Raw genomic sequence first — 14,977 nt, 5'->3', positions numbered from 1 at the left:
AACCAAAAATATATAAAAGAACAGTTTACAGTAATATGATTGTATTCTCAGATGGTCGTCTCTAATTTGTGTTTAATTTAATCGTAACTTTATTGAAGACACTGGTCAAAAAGGGTCTGATTCTCTTTAGGAAAAGCATATGGCGTATATTAACATTACACACAAATGATCGTTATGTTTCCAAGCAGAGAATGCAAACAGAATACTTTTTTTAAAAGAACTGTCGATACAGTTTGTAATATTTACAAAATAAAAATATAAACATTTAAGAAAATGTACCAAAACATTTCCAATGATATCTAGCTGTAATGCTAATTTCTTTCATATCACTTCTTTCAAACCCACCCCTAGGTATCTACAATAACATATTGCCCCGTCCTTAACAATGGTATAATTTGCTAAAGGAAGTTCTTGAAGTAGCCGGAAACTCCAACATTTTTTGTTTGTTTGTTTTCGTTTTTCATGTCAGAGACACTAATCTTACATAATTGAGATATTTAAAAAATGTATAATTTGTCTTATTATAATAGAACAAATATTTAAATTATTTGAAATATCTTTTGGAGTGAAATATTTCAGAGGTTGCTGATGAACAGAGAGCTTTAGGCAATGAAACCCAAAATTAAAGCTTAAAAAAAACCTTCTTTGAATGCTCTGGCCTGTGTGCCACGCAAACACATTCAGGGAAATGAACTGTGGCCAAATGTGAAATATGTTGAACTCTCAATGTTATGTATAACTGAGCAATAAAGTGCTACTCAAGCTTGTTTTAACATTTTGTTCTCATCTTTGGAGAGCACTTGTTTCCACGCGAAGATGGGCAGGATTGATTGATTGATCTTTTTTTATTGACAAAGCATATCATTATGGACAAAACGACTGATTGCACATGTTTGGTCAAAAGGATGACACAAAAAAGCCAATTTGGTGTTGTGACAAGGGGGGAAATAAAATACAGTAAAAAAGCAATAAAATGCAGTTAAAATCAGGACCAAATGGTTTTAAGAAAACTCATTAAGTATCCAAAAATACAATACAAGTACAATACAGATACTCAAATCAGAAATCATGGATAGTTCACCCAAAACATTATTCACCAGAAATAGCTGATGTCCAGGCTCATGTTGCGTCAAAATGCGACGTGTTGTGAGCTTGGAGATCAGCTATTTCTGACAAAGAGATTTGGTGTAAAAGGAAACGAGAGCAGACAAGTACAGTTGCAGCAAGTTTCACTGTGTATATCGAGGGTTTAAGTGGTTAACCTGGTATTCTCCTGGTGTAATCACTGACAGGTTAGATCTGTCACTGCCAACAGTACTAGAGGTCCTGGTAGGATATAAAGCCAGCAGTACATGAGGTCCTGGTAGGACATAAAACCAGCAGTACTAGAGGTCCTGGTACTAGGATATAAAAACAGCCGTACTAGAGGTACTGTGTCAAAGAAACATTGCCAGGATAGATAAACTAGCTGTCTTGGGAATTGAACTTGTGAGAATTCTGTTCTGGGCTGTCACCATAGAATCATTATCTAGCCATCAGCCCACAGTGGCCTTCTAAGCCATTTGAATTAATATGTTGTATTTTATAATGCAGTACCATTCAAACATACCATAATGTTTTTTTTCCATAAATCAGTGCTATCGAACCCCCATAGGGACTAGGACAGCATGTTGCTGTTTTCGGTAAAAAGAAAATCGTAAAAAAAAAAATCGTTTCGGTAAAAAGAAAATTTACTAAGTCCAGAGCTCGATGAATGTTAGGGACGAAAAAAAAAGTCACTACAAAGTACTAACATTCAACTCTAATTTTAAAATTTACCGAAACTTTTGTTTCGGTAAAAAGAAAAATTACTAAGTCCAGAGCTCGATGAATGTTAGGGACGAAAAAAAAAGTCACTACAAAGTACTAACATTCAACTCTAATTTTAAAATTAGAGTTAAAAGAAAAGAGCTCGATGAATGTTAGGGATGAAAAAAAAAGTCACTACAAAGTACTACCATTCAACTCTAAATTGCCTGAAACATACTCCTAACAGGTTTTTGGGGGGACGATTTTGGCCTCCACACTTAGTGATTTTTTCGGATTTAACTTTCGTTTCGGTAAAATAAATTTTACCGAAACGAAAATTACCAATCAACTCTAAATTGCCTGAAACGTACTCCTAACAGGTTTTTGGGGGGACGATTTTGGCCTCCACACTTAGTGATTTTTTCGGATTTAACTTTCGTTTCGGTGGTGACCAACTTTCGTTTCGGTAGTTTGATTACAAAATGTAAGTTGTGTAAAAAAAAGTCTGACTATACTAAGTTGTTATTTGTTTGTTTAAGTCAGGCTATACTCTACTTAGAGTCATATGTTTACAAAATGTACTAAAGTACAGTGAACGTCTGTGCGGTTTGTCTTCATCACTGAAAATAACGTACATGTAAACAGATATAAAACTGCTGTCATGTGCAGTTGGGGTGAAGAAACACAACCATTTCACTCCTAATAGTACCTATTTGATTTGACATCCTGAACTTGCTGCTGTGGCTGAGGCTTGAACCTGTTACCTGCGGCTGACTAGTCAGTGACTCTATCCATTCACCTACAGCTGTTTCCTTGGAATCTGTGGTTCTAAAACGTTTTGTTGTCAACCCCCCAAATTGACATGTATTTGGGCAGTGGACCCCAATGTGAAAAGATGTAGTGTCAGGGCCCCCCATGAAAAAGATTTATATTTATGCTGTAACACATTTTTTTTAAGTTATTTGTCTTGTTTGTTGTTCAAGTCAAAGCACCAGGAAGGCTGTACTTGTCAGCCATCTGTTAGCTCAATGGGTTGAGACGCAGTATTCATGATCCAGAGGCCATGAGTTCAAATCCCATTGATGTCTTTCCTATGAGTCTTTCCTTTGCAGACTGGCTTCCAGAAGATCAACTGAAAACCACCAGGAAGGCTGTATTTGTCATCCAACTGTTAGCTCAATGGGTTGAGACGCAGTATACATGATCCAGAGGCCATGAGTTCAAATCCCACTGGTGTCTTTACTGTGATGCTTTCCTTTGCAGACTAACTTCTAGAAAAACAAGTTAAAACCACCAGGAAACCTGTAACTCTCAGCCAACAGCATAGCTCAACTGGTAGAGCGTCTGTCCAATAACATGACTTGACTTGACTTGACTGGGTTCGATTCCCACTCGAGTCAAGTGTCCCCGGAAACTTGGGGCAACGGATAAATTGACTGATGTCCTTAGTGATGCTTCCCTTTGCAGACTAACTTCTAGAAAAACAACTTAATTCTAAAAAAAAAAAAAAAAAAGTTATAACCACCAGGAAACCTGTAACTCTCAGCCAACAGCATAGCTCAACTGGTAGAGCGTCTGTCCAATAACATGACTTGACTTGACTTGACTGGGTTCGATACCCACTCGAGTCAAGTGTCCCCGGTAACTTGGGGCAACGGATAAATTGACTGATATCCTTAGTGATGCTTCCCTTTGCAGACTAACTTCTAGAAAAACAACTTAATTCTTAAAAAAAAAAAAAACAAGTTATAACCACCAGGAAACCTGTAACTCTCAGCCGACAGCATAGCTCAACTAGTAGAGCGTCTGTCCAATAGCATGGCTTGACTTGACTTGACTGGGTTCGATACCCACTCGAGTCAAGTGTCCCCGGTAACTTGGGGCAACGGATAAATTGACAGATATCCGTAGAATAACTTGCAGGAGTGTGCTGGTTCAAATCCAGTTCAACCCAGGACCGAGCGGTCCTGGGTCCTATTCCTACTCCTCCCCCCCGACTATATTCCCTCTTTACTCTACCCCTACTCTACTCACTAATCTACTCCGCCTACTCTACACACCCTCTATCTATCTATCTATCTCAGTAACTGAGACCGAATTGGCCAGATTCGGTTTCAGTTACTAAGGTGGTGACTGGATTTGAACCAGGACACTCCTACAAGTTATTCTACGGATATCAGTCAATTTATCCGCTGCCCCAATTTACCGGGAACTTGACGTTAGTGGGAATCGAACCCAGGACCGCTCGGTCCTGGGTTGAACTGGATTTGAACCAGCACACTCCTGCAAGTTATTCTACGGATATCTGTCAATTTATCCGTTGCCCCAAGTTACCGGGGACACTTGACTCGAGTGGGTATCGAACCCAGTCAAGTCAAGTCAAGCCATGCTATTGGACAGACGCTCTACTAGTTGAGCTATGCTGTCAGCTGAGAGTTACAGGTTTCCTGGTGGTTATAACTTTTTTTTTTTTTTTTTTTTTTTTAGAATTAAGTTGTTTTTCTAGAAGTTAGTCTGCAAAGGGAAGCATCACTAAGGATATCAGTCAATTTATCGGTTGCCCCAAGTTACCGGGGACACTTGACTCGAGTGGGAATCGAACCCAGTCAAGCCAAGTCAAGTCATGTTATTGGACAGACGCTCTACCAGTTGAGCTATGCTGTTGGCTGAGAGTTACAGGTTTCCTGGTGGTTATAACTTGTTTTTTTTGTTTTTTAGAATTAAGTTGTTTTTCTAGAAGTTAGTCTGCAAAGGGAAGCATCACTAAGGATATCAGTTAATTTATCCGTTGCCCCAAGTTACCGGGGACACTTGACTCGAGTGGGAATCGAACCCAGTCAAGTCATGTCAAGTCATGTTATTGGACAGACGCTCTACCAGTTGAGCTATGCTGTTGGCTGAGAGTTACAGGTTTCCTGGTGGTTATAACTTGTTTTTGTTTTTTTTTAGAATTAAGTTGTTTTTCTAGAAGTTAGTCTGCAAAGGGAAGCATCACTAAGGACATCAGTCAATTTATCCGTTGCCCCAAGTTACCGGGGACACTTGACTCAAGTGGGAATCTAACCCAGTCAAGTCAAGTCAAGTCATGTTATTGGACAGACGCTCTACCAGTTGAGCTATGCTGTTGGCTGAGAGTTACAGGTTTCCTGGTGGTTTTAACTTGTTTTTCTAGAAGTTAGTCTGCAAAGGAAAGCATCACAGTAAAGACACCAGTGGGATTTGAACTCATGGCCTCGGGATCATGTATACTGCGTCTCAACCCATTGAGCTAACAGTTGGATGACAAATACAGCCTTCCTGGTGGTTTTCACTTGATCTTCTGGAAGCCAGTCTGCAACGGAAAGACTCATAGGAAAGACATCAATGGGATTTGAACTCATGGCCTCTGGATCATGAATACTGCGTCTCAACCCATTGAGCTAACAGATGGCTGACAAGTACAGCCTTCCTGGTCCTTTGACTTGAACAACAAACAAGACAAATAACTTTAAAAAAATGTGTTACAGCATAAATATAGATCTTTTTCATGGGGGGCCCTGACACTACATCTTTTCACATTGGGGTCCACTGCCCAAATACATGTCAATTTGGGGGGTTGACAACAAAACGTAAAAGTTGGAAAATATTCCTTGTTGGTTTTGAACTCAGAACCTTCTGTGTGGAAGGCCTGTATCCTATCCACTGCTCCACCATGGTTCATAATCCACACACCACCAAAACACATCAAAGCACTGCAAATAAATATGTGCCACACCAAACAATAAATCCAGTGCACCTCCTGGCTGTAAGAATGTTATCTATGTTGTATGTCATACTTTATAAAACGCTACATCTTAACAATTCCCACATTTTTCACAGATTTTGCCTAAATGAGGTCTTAATATGGTATTGCTTTTTTATAGGGCCTGTAGCAACTCATAATGTAATAACGGCTCATAATGTAATAATGGTTCATAATGTAATAATTTAAATGTAATAAAAACTCATAATGTAATAATCATCTCATAATGTAATAAAAGAATTAGCGCATAACGTAATAACAGATTTTTCTATAATGTAATGTGGGAATCTAGGTGACTGGTGCACCCACTGCACCTGACCTGGTCATATGACCAGGAAGTATAAAAGCCAGCTCCTCCCAGTAGAGAGCCATTTGTCTCTGCTGTAGGCAGCATGGTTCATGCAGGGAGAAGGAGAACACATGGTAGGCCAAAAACTGAACCTTGTAGATCTGCTACTTTGTGCGACCCTTTTGTTTGTTGTAGCTCATGCTAATGTTTAGCTTATTGTTTGAGCACATGTTACTACTGGCTTTTGTTTGTTTGGTTGCCTATTTTCTGTTGAGCACATGGAGGCTTCCCATTCTCTTTAGCACTTTAATTTAGCCAACAGCATTGTGTTTTATTATCTTATTTTAATGCATTTATTTATTATTTCAGTTTTACAAATGAAGTGACCTCCTGGTGGTGTCTGTTCTATCTGCCCTACCTGGAGACACGGGTAAAGCAGTATACATTTTATGCATTGCCTCTTTGTGGATTTTAGTGTATTTTAGTTTGTAACATCACTGTCTTTTATACAGCAGCTCTGGTGTTGAGGTTGCCCCCTCGCCTTGGCCTTGCATTGTGTGCACCATTACTGCAACACAAAGTAGGTTTTAAGCTGTTTTGTTCTTTTAATGATTTGAATATAATGTTTTATAGTGTGATACTAGGGCTGGCAACTAATGCGTTTTGTTTGTCTCCTTAAAGGGACCACACCGGCCACTGTTTTCCACTGTTAATTTACTCTTTTTGTTTTGTTTGTTTGAGCCATCTAGCCAAGGTACACTGTAGGCATAGGTTTTAACATTTATCCATATTGGCATATTTTAACTGTTTCTCTGTTACAATTTAATTCATGTAACCCTGTTCAAGGCCGGGTCCGCCCTGCTGCACACGGCTCTCCTCTCAGCTTGGGACTGCACTGGGGACCCCTTTGGTTTTATTGGTGTGTATTCATATAACCTGGCACTGCATGTTTTGTATTTGAGTTTTGTATTTATATTGCATAATTTCTTTGAGGCCTGTCCCCTTTAATTTTCCCCTAGTTATTTTGGTATTCACTGTGTGCACCCGCCCTTCCTTATAATGTGAGAGGTAACTGTTAGATTGCCATTTTAATACTAAATACCTTGCCTTAAATACCTTAATTGTTGTCCTAGTTTGTAATAGACAGTGATGTGTTTTGTAATTTTATGGAAATAAAGTTGTTATATTTTTCCACAAACTGCCTCTAGTAAAATAATTGTTCCTGTTTAAGGGAAGTTGAACAGTATAAGGTTTAGGGGTTCCTCCTGCCTCCTCCACAAGCGGGAGGTGGCGTAGTCAGGCATATCACAGTGGTACTACTCAGTTACTACAGTAATAATGTGTTACATTATAAATCTCACGTGGCCGCTTATAATGTAATAAAAGTTCATAATGTAGTAATGTCTCATATTGTTGAGAAAAGTGAAGTGTTACATCATATTAATCATGGTCACCCCTGTCCGTCCGTGTGTCCGTCTGTCCGTGTGTCTGTTAGCCCGGCCGCTGCAAAACTGTGCAAACACACTCCCTGGATGCCAAACCCGAACATCTGCCCCAAAATTTTCTGATTGTCCTGTTATAGCGCCACCAGGAGGCCGATTTGTGCAAAACACATTTTTGGATATCACTCCTACAGATTTTGTCCAAACCTCATGCAAATCGGTACACAGTATCTATATAGTCATGTGATCAACACGGGTCTCTCTCGATTTTTTATATTCTATCCTGATTGGCTAAGATTGGCTTCCAAAGTTTGCAGGATTGGTTCGTTTTGAACAAAATGCCTCAAATCATGAATACAGTGTCCGATTGAAAGGCCTAAGAAGAAATAGACCCTTTTCACATTGGCCTATTATAGCGCCACCAGGAGGCCACAATAACCTCCCTGACCTGGCGGAGACCTGTGCCCCGAGGAGCACTTTTTCTGGTTACATTATGCAGTGTTATTACATTATGAGTGGCTACGCAAGATTCTTAATGTAACACATTATTACATTATGGGCTCATGATTTTATTACATTATGAGCTGATTATTACATTATGAGCTTTTATTACATTTAGTTTATTACATTATGAGCTTTTATTACATTTAGTTTATTACATTATGAGCCGTTATTACATTATGAGTTGCTGTAGCAACTCATAATGTAATAACTGCTCATAATGTAATACATTTACAGTAATAAACCGGGCTAACGGTGCCAGAGATTAGCTGTTCACAGACAGACACACAGACGGACGGACGGACAGGGGTAAAACATACTCTCTCGCCATGCCTTTCGGCCTGGCGAAGACAATAACGGCTCAAATTGTTGTTTCCTGGCAAGTATGATGGTCAGTATCATGGTCGGTATAATGTCAATATCATGTACGTATCATGGTCTGTAGAATGTCTATCATGGTCAGTTTAATGTCAGTATCATGGTCGGTATCATGGCCAGTATCATGGTTAATTATGGTCAGTATCATATCAATATCATGGTCAGTATCATGGTGACCATGATACTGACCATGGTACTGACCATGATACTGGTACTGACCATGGTACTGATACTGACCATGATACTGACCATGGTATGGACCATGATACTGATACTGACCATGGTACTGATACTGACCATGGTACTGACAGAATCAGAATCAGGTTTATTGTCACATCACAGGTTTACAAGGTAAACAAGTGGGTGAAATTCGTTTTTGTACAACACTCCCATCGCAACGTTAAATTCCGTAGAAAGAAGAGTGGGGAGAGAGAAAAAGAAGAGGGGTAGGGGGTTAAGTGGGAAGGAGATCAACAGAGAACAATAGAAGGCCAAAAACAAGTTATCTACATATTTACAAAGTACCTGAGATAAGAGACAAACTAAGGTGCCTGAGCATAGCAGCAATGTATGTATACTGTGCATGATATACTTATAGACGCTAAGGTGCTTAGAGAGAAAAAGAGCGCAATAATGAAAAATCAAAAAAGTTTGTGCATTATACATGGGGATTAAGGTGCAGGGTCAGTGCGTGTTCACCTAAGGGTGGACTGACCCTGGTATAATCCGCAAGTAGCTCCATGAAGGAGAGCAACAAAAAGTAATCTTTAGCATTTTGACTAAAGCTTTTGCCACAAAGAGTACATTTAAAACCCTTTCTCCTGTGTGTATCAACATGTGTTTTTTAAGATTAGCATTTTGACTAAAGCTTTTGTCACAAACTGTACACCTGAAGGTTTTTTTTTCCGCTGGTATGATTCCTCATAAGTCCAAGTCATTTTTCCTGGTATAATAATCCACAGGTGTGTGACCATAATTAACCATGATACTGGCCATGATACTGGTCATGATACCGACCATGATACTGACCATGGTACTGATACTGACCATTTACAGTAATAAACCGGGCTAACGGTGCCAGAGATTAGCTGTTCACAGACAGACACACGGACGGACGGACGGACGGACGGACAGGGGTAAAACATACTCTCTCGCCATGCCTTTCAACGGCTCAAATTGTTTTTTCCTGGCAAGTATGATGGTCAGTATCATGGTCGGTATAATGTCAATATCATGTACTTATCATGGTCTGTAGAATGTCAGTTTCATGGTCAGTATCATGGTCAGTATCATGGTCAGTTTAATGTCAGAATCATGGTCAGTATCATGGTCGGTATCATGGCCAGTATCATGGCCAGTATCATGGTTAATTATGGTCAGTATCATATCAATATCATGGTCAGTATCATGGTGACCATGAAACTGACCATGATACTGACCATGGTACTGACCATGATACTGACCATGGTATGGACCATGATACTGATACTGACCATGGTGCTGATACTGACCATGGTACTGACCATAATTAACCATGATACTGGCCATGATACTGGTCATGATACTGACCATGATACTGACCATGGTACTGATACTGACCATGGTACTGACCATGATACTGACCTTGATACTGACCATGATACTGATCATGGTACTGTGGTAAATATTGATACACATTTATGGACTTATAGAGCCAATCTGAACACACACACACACACACACACACACACACACACACACACACACACACACACACACACACACACACACACAGAGACATGAGGCTGATATTGAGTGGTCTACAGCACATTCCAGAGAACACTAGATGTCCAGTTCAAAGGATGCTTCCCAGAGGGCATCTGACCTTAGCTGACCTCTAGGATCTTGGGGTGTTGCTCTTCTGCACAATGGACACACACACACACACACACACACACACACACACACACACACACACACACACACACACACACACACACACACACACACACACACACACACAGAGGAGATGTAGCACACACACCTAGCTCCGTGCACATCCAATGTATGCAAGTACATACACACACATGTGAAGTCTGCCTATAAATACTGTGTGGACAAAGAAACCGTCCCTTCTTGTCCCTTCCCTCCTTGCCCTTCTTCTTCTTGCTCTGTTCTGTTCCGGCCACACCATGTAGCAGCAAGGCTGACATGTGCTCTGGTGCTCTGTACTCTGTTTTGTCCAATAAATCGACTTGAGGAACATTACTGGTCTGGACCTTTCAACTTCTTCTATGCAACTTTTACTACATTTGGCGAACCAGCCAGGACGTGTAAATGGTTTGGTCTTTTTTAGACTACAGTGCTGGACACTGGAGTGTCTGTGACCGTTCCACACGAGAAGAACTTGAGAAGAGGAGTACAAGCTGTGATTTTCTTTTGGGAAGAACATTTTTTTGAAAGCTCATCCGGACCAGATGCAGACCATCTTCCTACACAGATGCACCAGAGGAGCAGGCTATGGAAAATTGACAAGACCTGATCTTCAACAGATCTACGATGGAACCTCACAGCATCAACCCCTGTGACGACATGGAAGAAAAGAAGTAAAAAGAGGGTTACAGGAAAACTTCAGAGTAGTATGGACAGAGGACAGCAGCATGTTGGCTTGCTAGCTGCACAGACAGCTGCAGCAAGGATGCAACCAGGGAACAGCACTCAGCACTGAGGGGCACAGATGGCCCCCACCCATTCTTTGCCTATGCCACAGGATCCATCTCTGCTCCGTGTGACTGGACTTTGTGTTTGTGGACTGGATGGAAGGTTTAACATGTTTCAATGTTTGTCTGTCTTTTCAACAGGTTGTTTGTTGATGTTATATGTTTGTTGATATTTAGTTGACTAAATTGACATGAGGAGTATTAGAGGAAAGTTGACATGTGTAATAAAAAGAGTCAACGAGGTATTTGCCACGAATGTGAAGATTATTTGTTTTTATGGCCTAACCTCTGGCATTTTAACATTTCAATTGAGCGGGTCCGACAGAGGTTCGGAAGCTCTTGGCCTTGGAAAACAGAGATTTAAAGTACAAACAGATGTATTATCTTACATGTCCTAAATTTGAAGATTGGGGAGAGTTTTTACACACAAACCAGCAGATCTATTGTTCTGTAAGTGAGTGACGACGAAGCTGTATCAACTAGTGTTTTGTTGAATGTATGTTGGTTATATGTTTGTGATAATGGTGATTTAAACTGCGGAGTGTTTGGCTGCCGTTTTATTGCAGTGTTGTGAAGGATTATTTTTCACTCTCTGGTCTCTTGTATTAAATGTGGAGTTTTTTATTTTTGTTGTTGAGTACATATGGACATGGTGACTAGAAAGGGTAGAAAGTCCCTAGAGAGCACATGGTTCATTGTGATGTTGTGAATATGTTTAACATTTTTTCCCAGAGTTTAAGGAACAGAGAGACCTGCACACTGATTGGAAGGGGAATGCATTTCGATGCGACGTGAGCATCCTATGTATTTTCTGTGAATAAGATTTTCTGAGTTGTTTTCTTTTTAAGCTTGTTTTATTGGGAAATAAGTTCCAGTGTTGCCGGTTATCGTCAGACGAGCGTCATGTGATCCATGGCTACGCAGTGATCGTAAGCCGACACGTTTCTAAATACTGATATTCTTGCATGATTTGTGAAACAGTTTGTCTAGTTTTATTTTGAAATTGAATGTGAATCACCTTATGACAATACTGTGTAATCTTAATGCCTGTTTTATGTTGGTCTGATTGTGTCACAGTACGTCTATCAAGGGGGGCCAATGAGATGTTGTGATGTGATGAGTTCTGTCTTTTTGAGGAGTATGTTTTTGAAGTATGGTTTTCTTACTTGTGTTTGATTTTCTTCATTGTACCCTTGTTTACGAAGGACCTTTTGGGCCCTCCGTAGGGGGGAATGTGGTAAATATTGATACACATTTATGGACTTATAGAGCCAATCTGAACACACACACACACACAGAGACATGAGGCTGATATTGAGTGGTCTACAGCACATTCCAGAGAACACTAGATGTCCAGTTCAAAGGATGCTTCCCAGAGGGCATCTGACCTTAGCTGACCTCTAGGATCTTGGGGTGTTGCTCTTCTGCACAATGGACACACACACACACACACACACACACACACACACACACACACATACACAAACAAGAGGATGTAACACACATACCTACGTGCACACTGAAGTACATCCATACATGCACACACACACATAGGATACACACTGTTTAGACATCTGGTTCAGAGCACACACACCACATGCACAAACCTATAGGAACAGCATGCATGTGCATAGACACTGGGTATAAATATCCACTCTGAGCTGAGTTCTCTCTCTTTTCCTGCTGAAAGCTGCCATGACCTGTCCTGTGTAACCATGTAAGTAATTATCTTCTCTCCTTAATAAAATCAACTGAGGAGAAGAAATGCCTTGACTCCTTAATTCTCCTTAAACAAGGGCAAATAGCCCCACAGATTAATGCATTTGACCACAGTACTGACCTTGGTACTGACCATGAGACCATTATACTGACCATGATACTGACCATGATAATGATACTGACCATTTGTGGTATTGCTCTATGACCATACTAGCGGCCAGGCATCAGTGAATCAGGCACGGAAGCAGCTATTCACCTAGAAGAGCAGAACAATTGATGGACTCCCCCCAACACGAGCTGCACTGATTCAACATACTAAGAGGGCAGCCTACCAAGCTGGCCACTGCTGGGGACAGGCGATGGTTGCAGCCCCTGAACTCCCATCCCCAGGTGAATGGGGGTGGAAGAGGAAGGAGACAGGTGAATGCAAATAATTTAATCCACTTCTTTACACTTGTAAACCTGTGATCTGACAATAAATCTGATTCTAATTTTGACAGGAGGATGGGAAGTGCACTGGACCACACAGAAGCGAGCCTGGCCTGTCGGGAACTCTTCCGCTGTGGTTGCAAAAAGGGATGCAGTGGACAATGCAGATGTGTTAAGGCAGCACTTCAGTGTACTACCCTTTGCTACTGTGGTGGACTGTGCAACTAACATTGTGTAGGTTATCTGGCTTTATTGAATAGACCCCTTAACAGACGACGTCACACTGCTAAGAACCATTATGTGCGGAACCAGTATGTGCGCAATGAAACCCATTCTATCAGGTCTCGCTAGGACGCACCTCACTAGCCAACACACAAGAGGGGGTTGGGGTGTGCTGAAACCAGCGCACCCCAAAACAACAGGTTGAGAATTGATTGCGTGAAACATTCACCTGTGCGTCCAGTCTCAATGTTGGTAAACAAATAATTGGTCTATATGCCATTAGGCTATGACTCATGAGTACTCTGTCTTTGTTGTGTCTTATAGTCCATTTAAAATAATTATGCAATACTACTACTAATAAAAGAGTGAAAACAGTGAAGTACTGCATTCTTGACTCTCACGTGTCAGTTTGAAAACATGTAGGCTACTGTACTACATCATTACATATTTTGAGGGGTTTACAATTATCTAATTAACTGAATGCCAGATATATGTAGTTAGGTAGTAGCATGTTGTAAATAGTACCACTGTATTCCTCATCCTTGAAAATGTAGGATTAGTCACCAGAATCAAGATCCTAGGTGGTCTAGCACCTGAGTTATTGGTAAAATGACAGCAGGTGGCGGCCATTTTGGAAAATGGCTGCCATAGTTACCACAGGACAAAACTGCGATGGCCCTATAGCCAAAAATGTTCCTTATGGCATGCCCTAACGGTGTGCCAAATGTCATGCTTTTATCGTAAAGTGTACGATTTTTGCTCGAAACGGCCGGACTAATATTGTGTTGAGTTTATGGACGGTTAGCTTGGTTTGTTATCGGTTCATGAAATACAGATTGAAAAGTATTATAAAAAAATGACAAACATCACTGAGTGTTAATTAGGTGTGTAAGCCTATTAGTGATCTGTTTAATGTTTTGTTTCAAATACACTTTCTTTTCTCTTTTTATCCCACGATTTTTGTATCCCATTTTTTTCACCCAGTGCCAATTGACTAAGCTGTAATCCTGGGCACTACTCTCCCTCTGCCAGCCTGGGGGAGAGCCCCGAACTGAGCTCACTGACCATGATTCTGAGCTCAAGTAGAACTGCTATTAAAAAAATATATGTATTGAATATGTATATTCTTTTAAAGCAAACATTTGTAACTCAAATCTTTGCTTCTAGGCGGGGGTCCCTGGAACAACATGGTCTCCCCTACGTCCGTGTTCAAATACATATCACTTTGGGGGTCCTTGACATGAAAAAGTTTGAGAACCACTGATATAGCATCATTTTTTAAAACAATTTGTAGACTCCCTCAGAAGCAAAAATTTGAGTTACAAATGTTCACTTAAAAATATATAAATATATATTCAACAATTTGCACATATTTTCACGACAAAGATAGCATATCTACAAGCGCATAGCCAGCCAAGGATATGAAGACTGACAGATGAATTCCCCCAATCACATGACACCCCTCTACTACTTGCCCCGCCCGTTCTCTGTCTCTGCCACATTCTCTGCTGTGAATCCCTATTCCCACAGAACCAACCTGGCAACCTGCACTGCAGCTGCACTGCAGGAGAGATCACTGAGAGCGACAGAGTCACAGAGCCCAAACAAATTAATACTAATCTAAATACATATGGAATCCACACAAGACAGCACACACACCTTGCCCATCATCTCAGTCTTGCCAGAGGGCTAAGCGTTCCTTTCTGATAACATTGGTGAGTTGCTACAA

Source organism: Gymnoscopelus microlampas, assembly GCF_963454915.1.
Source record: "Gymnoscopelus microlampas genome assembly, chromosome: 17".
Classification (NCBI taxonomy): Eukaryota; Metazoa; Chordata; class Actinopteri; order Myctophiformes; family Myctophidae; genus Gymnoscopelus; species Gymnoscopelus microlampas.
The sequence above is the reverse complement of the archived record's forward strand: the minus strand, read 5'-3'. Positions refer to the sequence as shown.